Source organism: Lolium perenne, chromosome 3 (genome assembly GCF_019359855.2).
Source record: "Lolium perenne isolate Kyuss_39 chromosome 3, Kyuss_2.0, whole genome shotgun sequence".
NCBI classification, from domain to species: Eukaryota; Viridiplantae; Streptophyta; class Magnoliopsida; order Poales; family Poaceae; genus Lolium; species Lolium perenne.
The window spans coordinates 2,948,905-2,964,456 of NC_067246.2; the positions used below are offsets into that span (position 1 = coordinate 2,948,905).

Genomic DNA, 15,552 nt, shown 5'->3' on the forward strand with positions numbered 1-15,552 from the left:
ATAAGGAGGGGTATCAGAGCCAATGCCAAATTAATCAGATTTGTGAAAAGGTCGGCAAGGCATCGTAATCAGGAACGATGTGGAATCAAGTAGAGAAATTTGATGGCAGTGGAAATTTCAGATCAAGGGCTAATTGACACTCTTGAGGCCTCGTTTGGTACGAGGGTATTTGCAGGGATGGGAGAGTATTATACCGGCCCTTTCCCGAAACCCCGCTAATCCCCGGAAGCCCATTTGGTAGAGGAGTTTTGGGCCAAAAAATCCCCACCCATCCCCGATTATCCCCGTCCCCGACCCATTTTTTGACTTGGGCCGAATCCCGGACCTGGACCTCGCGTATTATCCCCGTCCTCGCTCGTCCCCTTCCGAAACCCTACCGCAAGCGACGGCGGCGAGCGAGCAAAGCGGCAGCGAGCAGCGAGCGGAGCGGCGGCTAGAACTGCAGGAGGGGCGGGAGAGGCGGAGAACCTTGCCGGCGCACACAAGGATGGATCCCGCCTAGCGCTCCACATCAGATGGCCACCGTTCTTGGTATCTGACCGGCGACGCCACCTCCCACCGGTCTTGTACTCGAGTCTGCATCCTCTCAGGTAACCCCCTTCTCTTTCTCCCTCTCCGGTGCTAGGTCTGGACGAGCTCTGGGAGGCAGTAGAAATCGCGCTAGGATCGCAGCGTCCGACTGATCGGAGGCGGGAGAGGAATAGGGGCGGGCGGTCGGGCTGTTGCGCTCCATTTCACCATCTACGGCCCGTATCTCCCTTTCCTGGACTCTTTTGAGATGCATGTGCACCATCTACAGCCCATTGCGCACGTAATCCCCATCCATAGCTTCACCTGATATGGGCAATGTATGGCCTTGGTTGAATAAATGTGGTACCTTGCTGCACAGTTGTGAGGAATTCATGCTATGATTTATCTCTTTTTGTATGATTGCGTGAGAATTTGGTTCTGAAATTTGGTCCTTTGTAACTGACTTGGGACTGGGGATTCGTTGTGTTGAAATGGATTTTGATATTTTGAGATTAGGAAGTGTTTAAGTTAATAGAGTATCTAGATAGCTGTTGTATGGGAGTTACTGGTGTGTTAAGCTGTTATTATGGGCCAGATGTGGGTTTTGAATTCAGTGCACTTGCATCTCGAAAGAAACTGAGATAGTTAAGCTAGACAGTAGGTTTTGGGACAGCACCCATTGCGCACGTAATCCTCATCCATGCTTACTGCCCCAAGAATAATTAAGTCATGGTGCCAAATAAGTTTGTCCTTATGGTGATAATGATATTATAATGAATCCGTCTGTGAAATTTGGGAATTGTCATGTTATTAGAATTGATTTTAGCTACCAGAATTCAGTTATAAACTACATATGCAGATGTTTGCATTTGTACCTTCATGCTCTTGTGTTGACTGCTATGTGAGTAGTATTTCCTCGCTGGTTCCGGCGGCAACTAATTATCATCATCATGGTTAATATGTATAAACTCTTGTTTTGCATGTTCTGTATATATACTCTCATGGTTAATTAACCTGGTACTAGTTGTATAACAGATAAGAGTTCAAACCTCATTTTTCTACCAAAGCTTTTCTCTTATCTATTTCTTATGTTTTTCTCAAACTTCCCATATGCAGAATTGCATTGGTGCTATCGATGGGTCCCATGTGCCAGTTACAAGAACACCTAGCCGTGCTTCTCCATGGAGAAATAGAAAAGGCACCCTCAGCCAGAATGTAATGTTCACATGTGACTTTGACCTCAATGTAACCTACATTTCTCAGCTCCGTCGAGGACAATGATGGCAGTGCACTAGCTTGGCTTCGCAGCGAGATGTCCAAGTTACCATGAGGTAATATTTTGTCTTTTGCTTTCCTGGAAGCTATAGTACAACCACTAGTACTAGACCATTGAATATACGTTCCAGTACAAGTTACAACCTTCCATTATGATTATCATTTTCTAGTAGTACCATTAGTCCAGCACCACTATTTCCTGACATCTAGTACCGTTACTACAACTTACAGCTAGCACACACAATGTACTCTTGGTTTTTTTAGTTGATAGTTATGCTCGCAGTTGCTTATGTGCAGGAAGAGTTAGTTTGCCAATTACAGTAGTAGCAGGCTGTGTGACCTGAGTTCTTTATCACCATGTTGCTTTCGCTGTCATTCCTGACATCAAGGATCAAAACTATGTATCTTATTGTATTTTCCACCTGCCGTTTCTAATCTTTCCTGATAGTTACCTCAGTTAGTAAATCTAGCTACAATATGTCAAGAAAATGAACTTGACTGGCAGGTGACCATGGTGCACAGCTTAGGTATAAATTGCTTTTGTTTCTTACCATGCTCAACTAGTCAAAGAAATTGTAAACTAAGGATATATGGTCACGGAAGAAGTGAGGTATTCTGAGCATCATCCTCACCAGCTTGAATAAATTCCACGAGTAGTACATTGGAGTGTGCATTTGTAGCCTGTAAGTTGCTATGTGTAAACAGCCACTGCCTGTAAACAGCCACTGCCCAGTATTTTCATGTAAAACAATACACGTGCTGCAATATATTATAGGACAATAGTATATAGACCCGAAGTGGTTTGTACCATGCTTTCATGAGTCATGGCTTTTTTTCTCAGTTGTTGCTTATTTTTGTACCATCTTCCAGCATTGCCTTCAGATAGAATATGATTATCCTTTATTTCTAATTTGTTAGTTGCATATTTCAGATCTGATGATGCATGTTCTACAGGCTGCTTCAGGCTATAATTTGACTTCAGATCTGCTGATGCCTGTTATACTGATCGGCTTCTATGAGTAATTTTGTAATTTAAGATTCAGGCAGCTTCAGAGTTTGTTAGTGTGTGACTTGTCAATTTTAATGTATGATGAACATCAAGTATGTTGCCATGTCGAGAGTTCAAGTCCAGAGTGGCCTATGATTTATTTGAAGACTGTTTATCACTTGATCTAGCTGATGTACTCCTTCAGGCCGTACTAGTGTTAATTTTAACATATACTGAAACTCAAGTATGTCTAAGTTTAGAGGTGCCGTGTGGGCCTATGACACAAAAACTGCATCCATCTTTCCTTATGTTTGTTTATTTAATTGACATTGCCGTTGTGCACAAATCCCTGCCAACAAAATCCAAATGGCAGTTTTTAGAAGTGGGGATTGGGGATCAGTGGAAATGGGGTTTTGTGGGGATAGGGTGATGGGTGGGGATTCACCCAATCCGCTAGCGGATTATCCCCACTAATCCCCACTAATACTCCACTACCAAACAAGCCCTGAAGGGGACAAACCGTCTAATACATCTGATGAAGCCTGCAAGGTGATGTTGAAGGCTGCCAGTACAATCCGTCTATGTCTATCTCATGAGGTAAAGTAGTACTCGGTGAACAAGGAGAATTCGCCGAAGAAATCATGGAATGACCTAAACAAAATTGGGCATATCTATACCAATCACGCTGCTAGTCTCTCTGAAAAGAACTCGCGCCAACAGTTTCCTAATATCTAAATCGACGGAAAAACATAGCGCCGCCTCTGCCATCCCCCGCCATCGCGCTGCCCATTGTCACACGCTACATTCCGTCCCCGCAAACCGCCCTCGCCGCTCGCGCAGTCTCGACTCTTGCCAATGCGGCTGCCGCAGTGTGACGACTCGATCTAGTAGGGAACTAGGAATCGAAATCGCACAAAGAGGAGAGCCACCCCCGCTGAGGCGATCCTTGCCCCATCGTCCGCGACCCTGCCCATCATCTACCGCGTCCTCGCCTCGCCACCAGCAGCCCGCTTTGTCCGCTCGCGTAACTCTCATCGAGGATGACGACGGGGACCTTGGTCATGCCCACCTTTCTCACCCCGTCGTCGTGCGCCCCCACCCGTCATCCATCCCCCTCCGCCAGAGAGCCTCTCCGCCCGTCATCACAATTGTGCTTCTCCGCTGGCTGCATTCGTACAGACATCTTGCAGGTACGCGGCGTTCAATTCGATTACTGGGTTTTCAGTTGCTTTCTTACCATGGTATCTTGTACCGTATTGTTTCACAATTACAGATTAGTGTAATGCACAGTTACTTAGGCATGCGTCAGACACTCTAAATAAGAAACGTTCTTACAGGATATCATATTATAATATCCAGTGTATATGTCAAACAGGTCATGCACTTTATAACATAAAAATCTCAAATATTTTCATCAGCTGTGACTACAAGGCAGATAAGTTTTTACAGCAAGGGAGAACTGATAGCTAACAACATACATGCAAGCATCTGCCAGTTCGAGCCATATTCAACATCTCTAATTTTGATCCACTCAGTCAGGTAAGGATTTGCAGAGTGTCCAATGGAGGTTCGAGTTTGCTTGCATCCGACAGTTAAGTGCTCCAAGATTAGGCAACCAAAACTGAACTTACGACTATATTCATGTATGGAAAAACAATTTCACTTGTTTAACTAATCTCCGGATCGGCTGGAGATGTGATTCTCTTGTTTTGCGGATGGCTATACATTTTATAGGTTATTTTTTTGCGGAAGAGGTGGTGCCCAGGTGTTGCGGATGGAAGCGGACTCGGACATTGGCGTGTTGCGATTAGCCCTGGTGTGTATCTTCTACCAGCATCAGAAGGCCAGGTACTGCTACCTCCACATAAGGGGCACACAAACTGTAAAATTTTGAAATACAGTAAAATTAACCTGTAGTACCAAACATATGGTGATATTTCGATTGATTTTTTGGCAAACATGCAGAAGTCCTCATTTTGTAGTGACTGTAGGTTTGTGTGAATTTGTTCCAGCAGAGTGATTCAAGTTGCTAATTATGCAGGTTTTGTGTAGAACCCAGCGTGGGCTTAGTGGTGAGCATCAGTTAATTAGTCCTAACACATTCAGAAGTACTATTGAGTGGTAATGTACTCTAACTCAGTTCACATTCATATCTGAAAGTTTGATGCCATACAGATACAGGGATGACAAAGGCACACTTCCTCGAGCAAGTGTAACAACTATAGCATTGGAAATGAAGATTGTTGACGTATCTATCACCCTCTTTTGATTAGCCCTTTTGAATGCCAATGCCAACTTTACACAGTTACGATTTGTGGTTCGGTTGATCATGGCATTGGTGTCAGTCCAAGAGCACCATGGATTTTTTTACTTTTATTTGCTGACAAACTGCCTAATAAAATGAAGAGTTTGGTGCTTTTTCAGTCTTAACAATACAAATGATATTCTTTCGAGGCGAGGAATGCACATAGATTGAATTCCATCCTTGCTTCTATAGCCTTCCTCTGGCCAGAGTGCTAATAAAGTGAAGAATTTGGTGATTTTCAGTCCAAACAATACATATCATGTTCTTTCGGGTGAGGACAGAATCGCAAAGAGTTGGAGATGGGATTGTACGTGTTTATGGATAGAGCGGGAGGCTCTTTTGTAGAAGTATTTAGGTATGCAACAGCTTGAGAGCGCTAACTGTATACCACTTTGAGCATGTACCGGAAAGGGCCCGATCTAAAGTACATGGGTGGTGTGAGAAGAAATTGTCTTGTGCAGCAAACAATTTATTCTTAAATCAAGATATCAAGACTTGCTGACTTATTCTATGAGTTCTTTTTTAACTCGCAACAAGTGTGTTCAAGAAGATACCGACAATAAAGTCCAAGTATTGGTGGGTGGGATCACATATCGCAGAGAAATGCATTTACAGTCATATGGGAGAACCTTAGAGTTCCAAATGGCACTGGAGGGCTGGCTTTCTTGAGTTGCAGATGTTGGATGATGCTATATTGGCAAAATAAGCATGGAGATTATTGATCACTCCGGATAGCCTTTATGCGAGAGTACTGAGAGGATGGTACTACCCCAATGGCAACATTTTGTCGGCAGCCTATCCTCGAAGTGCATTGCGAACTTGGTGCCATTGTGAAAGGAAGGGATGTGCTAAATTTGGGTTTGATTCCTAAGGTTGGTAATGGTCAAACTACTGAAGTATAGAAGGCTAAATGGATGATTGAGATCTATGTCAGTCAGCTGTTCAGCTTTGACTGGATAGTCAGGAACAACTATCAGCGGGTGCTCGCTAATTCGTGAGTTCTAGAGCTATAGGTATTCATTTCTAGGTTTTTGGAGCTTCTCCTTGCAAAGCGAGAGGGGACTGAAGAAGCGTAAGAGAGGCATTTAGTATTTAGACTTTGATGTAATCCATTTTCTGGTCGACATTCTCGGAACTTGTTTCGTCTTAATAAAACCATAGACTTTATTTCAAAATGAATGTTAAATAATTAACTAAACAAGAGATATTACCAAAGTGAGCCATTACACTTTGTTACCAATGTCCTCAATTGTGACGAAAAGATCATGTTTTTTGTTTCCTAAAACAGGTCTAGCCAAATTCTATGATCAAGACGTGCATTGCACGTGCCACTTTACTAGTATAGCAAAGTTGCTGACAAACCGGTGGTATTAATTAGGCTACGCATGGAGGTAAGGTACACGGTTCGTCGACCGTGTTCAGCAAGCTTGTCATGCAGCTAACTAGTGTGGATGAGCAGATCAAGCAGAATTATGAGATTGTGTTATTGTATACCACCTTCATGGGTAAGCCTGGAGATTTGGACCGAGCTTTCTTGGGCTCGCACTGAGCTTGGCTTGGCCCGCTGGACCTCTGGACCGAGTCGAGTTCATTTTGTTGGACCGCAGCAAGCTCAGGCTGAGCCAGGCTTGGCTCGGTCCAGCTCGTTTGGCTCGCCTTTTTTTTTGGAATTGACTCAGTGCAGCTTGGGCCCGTTCGCCTGTGCATCCTGGCCCAGCCCATCCTAGAGCTGAACTCACGCACGATGACTCGAAGCAGAGCTAGGTCACGACTCACGACTAATGGGCGCAGGTATTTTTGGTGCACTTAGCCAGAGCTTTTTTCCTTTCTCCATTTCTCATGGCACAAACTAAACTAGGTTACAATGCTTTCAATAGGCAAACATGCACACACACGCACGGTCAAGCCAGACCTGCTTGATCCGATTTTCACTCTCCAACTAGCTGCATGCATACACGTTCAGCATTAACAGCTGAAGCTCACGCAACAGCCACATGACTTAGCCATCTTGATCCATGCATGTAGCCTGCCACTAACAAACACTAGACTAATCCCTAGCAACATGTGCATGCACAAACTCGACTATGGCTTGCAATCCGCTCGCTGCACTGCAGTCTCTCTATCGCTACGTGGTGTGCTCTCTCCTGATCTTGCCTCTGCCATAGTTACATGCATACAACTAGCTATAACTTAGACAACACTAATGCAACTCAAAACCTAGCAAAATAAGCATGAGGTAATCATCTACATCTAGCACTAATAATAAGATTAGTTCCAACAGTCGTCCCGCAAGCACCGCCATGGAGCCCAAGGTGCCGAAGAAGCACAAGCCGCTCTCCTCTCTTTATGGAGATCCGGCACCGGCTAAAGGGAAGAAGGCCAATGCGAGTGGCAAGCCCCGCTCGAAGGAAAACCCAAGCATCGTGCTAATCGACCCGAAGAACAAGGCAGAGCTACCAGCTCCCGTGAAACGACAACACCCTCCGCCGCGCTGTCTCCCTGCCCACATAGCCGCCGGCGGGAACGCGGTCGGCTGTGTTGCATCTGGTGTTGCCTCGTCCTCGGTGGCTTTTTCAAGGCCATCGACACCGGTGGAGAGTGGTTTTTTTGTATGCTTATTTTTTGGTGTACGCAAATGTGGTGAATCCAAATTTATGATTATGCAAATATAGTTGTATTATTTATTTGGTTTATGCAAATGTAGTGGTATTATTATTTTGGTCTATGCAATTGTAATGATATTAATTTTTATGGTGTATGCAAATGTAGTGATGTTCTTTTTTAATTGTTCGGATAGGAAGAGGAGATGGATGATGATGAGGAAGAGAACCATCAACTTGATGAGGAGGATAAATAAGAAATGTATGTGCCCAATGATGATGATGGCAATGGCGAAGATGACGACGACATCTCTTTTGACCATGATGATGACATGTCCGAGGATGATGTTCTAGGTCTTGCTCGAACCGATGAAGTAGAGCAACCACTGGATGTTAGTTCAGGAGAAGATGGAGGAGTCAAAGGAAGGAAAAAAGAAAGAAGGTTACAACTACAAGATGCTCCGAGAATTCAAAGGCTTGGAAATATCTTGAGAAGGTGATTCTAGTTGATGAAAATAATCCAGATGGGCCTAAGTTGTTGAAGGCAAAGTGTCTCCATTGCCCTAAGATATATGCATATGCTCAAGGTTCAAGCACCACAACTCTTAATAGGCATTGGAAAGGAAAATGCTAAAACCTCAACGCAAAGCTTGCTAGTGCATTGATCCAAAGCCGTCTCGGGTACAAGCCAGTCAATGCTAATGCAAATGTTCCTGGATCACCAACTCCGGGACATGTTGGGTTTGACCAAGCTGTCATTATGGAGCTCATTGCTAAGATGATAATGGCCCATGAGTACTCATTCAGAATGGTTGAACATGAGTGGTTCAACATTGTCTTGAAGTACTTGAATCCACTCTATCAGTCCATGGGCAGGAAGGCAATCCGAGCCGAGTGCATGAGGGTTTACAAGAAAAAAAGGAGAGGCCTAAAGTAGCACTCAAGGATGTGGACTACATTAGTCTCACTACAAATTTGTGAAGACCATAGCTTACATGTGTGTGGTGGCACACTATATAGATACAAATTGGAAGATACAGACTTGTGTGCTTGCTTTCATGGAGTTGGACCCGCCACACTCTGCACATGTGATTGCGGATGCTGTTTGGGATTGTGTGACTAAATGGAAGATACATAACAAGGTAATAGCCATCACACTCGACAATGCTTCAAACAATGACGTTGATGTAAAAGATTTGAAGGAAAAGTTCATTTCCCGCGATGCAAAAAAATTTAGGAGAAGGAGGAAGATGAGGAGGAAAATGTGGAGTCCATCAAGTTGCCTAAGAGTGGGGTGAATAACAACAATTGTTAAGTAGATATTTACTACATGTTCATTTGTCATATGTGCAAAAATTTAACTAACCTATTGTTACTTGTAGACTTTCATGTCATGTGGATGTAGTTATTTTCGTTCATGGAGAATGGAGTTGGTGATTGGAGATGGATGATGATCTTGCTACAATTTAAACTTGTGTTATTGAGTTGGAACTGCTTGTCAACCTTGCAAGACGATATTACTTTATTTTGATTTGTGTTGGAACTTGGAACCTAAGTTGTAACCATGTCAATGTCGACGTGTTGTGATTGTCGATTATGATCTATTAAACTATTATCTATCATTGTCAATGTGCATTGTGTATTTGTGGACTTTTTTTGTTGCTATTTTTAGGAATTTGAATTGAGAAAGAATGGACAAGATGTATGAGATTGCTTCCAATTTTGAGGTAAACCTCTATACTCTCTTATCATAAAAATGTGCTCTAATTATCTACCTTTTTCATGAAAATGGATTCATCCCTATTTGAATTGATATAGTGTGCATTTTTATGGGCAAATTTGAATGTCCAAAAGATCCAAAAAAATTCTACCGTAATAGGACAGACAGTGTCTTTCCTTGTACATGAGTTTTGCTCTATTTCTCGGTTCTGTCTGTCCTCCGAGTCCGTTTTCTCAGCTCGACAGCCCAGCGAGCCAGACCAAGCTGAGCCAAAAAAAGGGACGAGCTGAAGCGCGGCTCGGCCCAAGCCTGCACCGAGCCAGCTCGTTTCTAGGCTTGGTCATGGGAGCAATTGGTGATGAATATTCTCCTCGAAAAACCACTCTCAAATTCAATGAGGCAGTTGCATATCAATTGGAGGCGGAGTCCCTGAAAGGCTTCTTTTACGGTACCTTTTACCACTTCAAGAAAGAAGAGAGGTATTATTTGAGCAACGATCGGGATTAACCGATTTAGATTAGGCCCAACAGCCTAGCAAGATATAGATAATAGAAAAAACAATTAAAAATAGTAGTATTTGGCCCGGCCCAACAATTGGAAGAGAGAGCTCCAAGGACGAGCATGCGAGTCAGAAACGCAGTCTGCATCGAGGGCGACCGCCGCTGCCGCCACCTGATCGGCCCGATCCTGCATCGCCGGCCAGCGACGCAGCCACCAGGTCCGCCCCGTCCTGCATCGCGGGCGATCGCCGCCGCCAGTAGATTGGGATTGTCCTGCATCGCCGGCACCAGGTCGACGCTGCCGCAATATCGAGAGACGCCGAGTCTAGGTAGCGTATTGCTCTATTCCTTGGTGATCTGAAGTAAATAATCCACACTCTCTTCTCTAATCAGCCAGCCCATTGAATACGGTTTTGTTTTTTTAATCGATGTAGCACACTCGAGTCAGCCAAACTTTGAGTTCTTTAATTTATTCGGTTGCTCTGGTACGAGTACTACTAAGTGTATTTTTGTTGTTTGATGCAAGTATTAGAAAACATAGGTCTGATAATTTCCTAACTGAAAATATTAGTGGAGATGGTCTAGCTGCACCCCGAAGCATCCTAGGAGAAGGTATCTATTGCTGTGGGCTAATCTAGATCATAGTAGCCGGAAATGGGGAACGGTGCCACGTCCCCTGAATCGGGATCGCCGTCCCAAATCCGGAGTCGGGGACGAGGTGCGGAACGGCACGATTCGGTCATGGGAACGCGTCCCGGATTGTAGCAGGAACAGTTTCCAGGAGAGCTGGTTTCTTGAGGTAAGAGAATGGTAGGGAAGCGACGGCCTTTCCTACGACGGCCGGCAGTAGTTTGGGCGGCCGACGGCGAGCAGAGCATGGTCGCGAGGAAGTTTTGGATTAGGTGCGTGGGGCGGCGGCATCGGTAAGACTCTGTATTGGCAGTTTGGTCCAGGGTAGGAGACGACTAGATATGGGCTTTCTTTAGGTTTTTAGGTGAGGGAGTCACGCTAGCTGTGTGGGCAGGCAAAGGAATGAGTGGGCTTTCGATTACCATCGGTATTACAGTATAAGACGTGGCCCATCTGCCTCGATTATGTGTATCGTCCCGGGTTCACTGTACCCAAATTGTGCGATTCGCGTTCCCCTTGTCGAACCATACGTTCTACAGATGTATACCCTAGCCGTTTCCTACATTTTAGCAGCCACGAATCCCGTTCCTCGTTTCCGTCCCTCGACCCGGCCGTCCCAGAAACATGGCTACTATGATCCAGATAATCCAAAAAAATGTACTGATTGTTTTATTTGTTGTTATTGATCATGCCTAATTAACTTAGATTTCACTGATTGTTTTTGCGGCCGCTTGTTTAATGGTCTCTCAGCAATTTTCCAGTTCTGAGATTATCCTCAGGTACCAACATAGTTCGATCATATTTCTGCACTTTGTGAAGCTATCAGTAGAACTAAATTTTTTAGAATGTTGAGATAGAGAACAACAACAAATGAACTTGATCAGTTAGTACTCATGTTTCAGGAATTGACAGCATCATCAAGATGATCAATATAAACATACACAGTAAACGCAGATCATGAGAAAGGAAAAACGACAAAAGAGAAAACAAATCTGGTAGTTAACCAAGATGTGTGAAACAATAGCTTTTTTTTTCTTAAAAGTTGAGCTTTAGTGTGTCAGTGGTGTGTGCCCAGGATCAACCATAATGCTTTACAAAGGATCAGTAGTTGTTTATTTCTCAATTTACTCTGCTTACCAAGTTTGATGATTAACTTATTTTTACCTCGATCCTCCTTACTTGGTAAAGCAGTAACCTGACAAGTTCAGGCGTAGAAATAGTAAACTAAAAGGATTCATTGTGTACTCTTCATGTACACACCATTGGAACTATTTCGAAACATATATTTGTAACGGCTAATTAGACAGGAAGGTAAGTGCTTCTCCATTACATTCCAGATTTTTTATTTGGATGCCATGCCATCTTAACGATAATTGTACATACCATAGTATATGTTCTATCTCATGCTACCGGACTGCTTCATAGAGCAAACACAAAAGGTTGTAACGGTATCCAATGTTGTCTAATAGTGTTTCTAGTTTTAAAATCTTTCATATATGTTCTTGTTTTCTACAGGCATGTAAAAGGTACAAGCATATATGTTCTTATTTTCTACAGGCATGTTATAGGTGCCATGTTCTTCAATGCCATTGCTATTGCAATTGAAAGGTATGCGGATTTTTGGCTTGTTATTTGCCTTGATTATATGGTAGGTAAAAGTACAAGGCAGAGGTAAAAGTGATGGCGTCTTGGTTGGCTGGCATTTTGTGATCCTAATGGTGCACTCAACCAGTTCCATCAGAATGTTGTGAACTTGCTAGAGTCTGATGTAGATACTCTTTAAAGAAGAATGAACAAGATTGAAGTTCTTATAAGGAGAAGAAAGGACCAAAGAAGATTGTTGACGCTAGCTTGGAGATCTAGTCCTATTTTACAAATGTTTGATAAACTTCCATGGATTTTGACTTTTGTAATAGGCAGTACAATTTAAGTTCCGTATGGATATTTGCTAGTGTGAAAGTGTACACAAGCGACAAGCTTCTGCATTCTTAAGCAACAATCTGCATTACTTAAGCAATGGGTAGAAGGGATGGAAGAGTTCCTGCCTGCTTTACAGACCTCTTCCAGGTAAAATGAACATGTTATGTGAAGTAATTACAATAAAAAAAATTGGCACACTCTTATAATTGATCATTCATTACAGGTTTACTACAGAATCCAAACAATCTTCTAAAGTTCTCCTTTCTACACTTGTTTTTAGCAATTACACCCTCCGTTAGGGATTTTTTTTTGAGTACATCAGACAGTGTAATTACTCCCATGGGACGTCAGCAACCAGCATCCAATCTCCATCCTTGTCTAAGTATTTCCGCACATATTCACCATCGTTTTTGTTCTCAGATACACCATCCTCATTCCCTGGCACAACATTTGACCCAGTACATCATTTAAGGACAAATAAACAAACTGTCTAAGAAAGCACTCCTTCAAACATTTAGTGATCATGTGCAACATGATAACAAGGCATATAAATTGAGCAGTCCAAGTGAATATTCAGATAATGTGGATTTTGCTCGGTTGGGGAGATCATCACAGAGCCTTCCTATAGTTTGATCATGTGTTACCTGAATAGGATCAGCGAAGTAGAAAATAGTCAGCAAAAAAAGAGCTAATTACATCAAAAAGGGCACGAGGAAAAAGAGTGTCAATGTACAAAGCTACAACATGTGATTATTTTCCTAGTAATGAAACAAAACTATGCCAAACTGACAAGGGAAGCCACTCACCATAATAAGGGTTTCACTATTGCTAAGAACCCAGCCCGCCTATACGTTTTAAGAACATTATGGAAATTATTGTGAGCAGCTAAACCTAAACAGAAACATTATGTGACAAAGGGGTTGTACTGAGCACCAAGTGCTACAAAGAAAGAGCACCACAAAGACCTAAATATCTTCCACATAGAACTAACTGGAGGGGTTTTTTAACTGAAAGGTTTTGTTGTCTATACATACAAGCAAAATTATATTGATATCTTGTCAACATAGTATAAAGACCTGAATTAAGTTTGATAGATTTTGTTCAGCTCTGACAATAGCTTGCTGACTGAACAAGTCGTCATGAGCATAGTTAGTATAGGAAGTTCATATCATAAATCTAAGATTCAGGTCACTTTCTAGATGAGGTGAAACGTATGTAGTTTGCTAGATGACAATTGATTTTGGTAAGGAGTCAAGGTCTCAGGTGGTAAAATCATATGCATATGCAACCTACATTGCTTATTCAAACAGATAGCTCAATCACCTAACCTAAAAATCATGACAATATTTACAAATTTCTGATAGGAATGTGTTTGATGTCTTAAATGATGACTAAATTCCATTGTCAACAATTCAGCATGGAGGAAACTAACAGTGCTAAGAACTTATATCATAAGAATGAACATCACATCATCAAACATGTCAACGAGATAGTGCATCGCTAGAAACAATGCACGTAGTACATAGCATCATCTAGCACTGAACCTATAAACCAGTATTTCAATATTCTGCAACTTACATTCTTAATTAGTAGGTTTGATGAGCCATGGTCGTCACAAAGGAACTTACATGGAGCATGTCGGTGTCTTCTTCATGGACCTGGTACTCGCTCACTGATCCTGTGTTGGCCACCTTGGCGAGCGCCGGCCACCTGGCAACCCGGGTACCTCGCAGCTGATCGCCTGGGCGTCAACTCCCACCTCTCGCACGCTTCTGCAGATCGCAGTCGACCACGTGCAGCAGGCAGAGGAGACAGGGAAGGACCGACGACAAAGACGAGGAGAAGGCCACGCGCTGGCAAACACCGAAACACATGCCGGCGACGCCTCCCATCGACTCCTTCCATTTGGCCTGGAATGGAAGGAGTTCGTCGACCTCTTGCCAGCGCGCCGCGATGACAGCCACCTACCGCTCCCGGAACCACGTGATGGGCTTGGCCGCCTTGGCGAGCGACGATGACGGCGCCGTCAATCTTGGATCCAGGCGGAGGCCAAGGGCCAAGGCCCCCGCCACCGAGACGGTTTTTGGTAAGGGGGCGGCGGATGGGGATCAGGCCGTCATGCTTCCTGGAGCGGGCGAGGAGGCGGTGGCGCCGGAGTTGGTGAATCGAGAGAGATCGGCGGCGGCGGAACGTCTCGCAGCAGGAACTGAACGATGAGTACTCTATGCGATCGGCAGATGTTAGGCCTAGTCCAATCTATTGGGCTTGGCCTGTCTATTGGGCTCAATCCGTCTACTTATTTTTTTCTGAGGTGCGAAAATTCCTAGAGGTATGTAACATACCTGTCTAGTTTTAAGCTGTGGTATAAATTTATTTGGGCCATTAGATGGACGGAAATTAATGGCTGTCATTCATTTGAGGGTACCACAAAAGAACCCATAATTTAACGGCACAGACAACATAATCCCGAGACCTACATCGGTAAGCACTTATTGTTTAGCAAATCCGTGACCTCTAGGTGATAGGTATTGATATCAACAAGGAGCGAAGACAATAAGAGGAGCATGGGAAGCCACAAAGCGTAAAGCGTTGGTCTGGTTTTACAACCTCGATTGCTAAGCCGACCATTGAATATGGTAACGGAAGGCAGGACAATAGTGTTGAATTATTCCGTCGGGAGGAGTTTGATAATCCAAGGGTGACTCACCTACCGACCATTCAATATAAAGAGTATACATCACATATTTATTCCACCACTCACATTCACAAACTCCATGAACTGAATCTCTCCGCGTCTAACTTCTCTATTGCAGAAAACAACCATTTACTTTTTATGTTATTTACTTTCAGCTTTTACTCAATCAACCTTTCAAACTACAATTCACTCTTTTACTAATTTATCACAATTTCTGTAGTCAATTCACTCAAGACTAGTGACACCTTGAGTGCGACTGAAACACTCTCAAAGACACTCGCCTACGCTCTTCGTTGGGACGATATACAACAGAAATAATATTTCCACGAAAGTGTGCTTCAACGACCCTGTGCACGTGCAGGCATCAAGCTATTTTTTGGCGATGTTGCCAGGGAGGTAATTGCCAAGT

At 43.4% G+C, this 15,552-nt stretch overlaps 1 long non-coding RNA gene and 1 pseudogene across 1 annotated transcript; both read left to right on the forward strand.

Annotated features, from left to right (window-relative positions):
- Positions 1-335: 335 nt before the first annotated feature.
- Positions 336-3,032, forward strand: LOC127340630 (uncharacterized). The gene is made up of 3 exons (XR_007874614.1): positions 336-590; positions 1,627-1,841; positions 2,717-3,032. It is a non-coding gene; the product is annotated as an uncharacterized lncRNA (long non-coding RNA).
- A 4,346-nt stretch (positions 3,033-7,378) lies between these two features.
- Positions 7,379-8,976, forward strand: LOC139837456 (zinc finger BED domain-containing protein DAYSLEEPER-like; annotated as a pseudogene).
- The last annotated feature ends 6,576 nt before the right edge of the window (positions 8,977-15,552 follow it).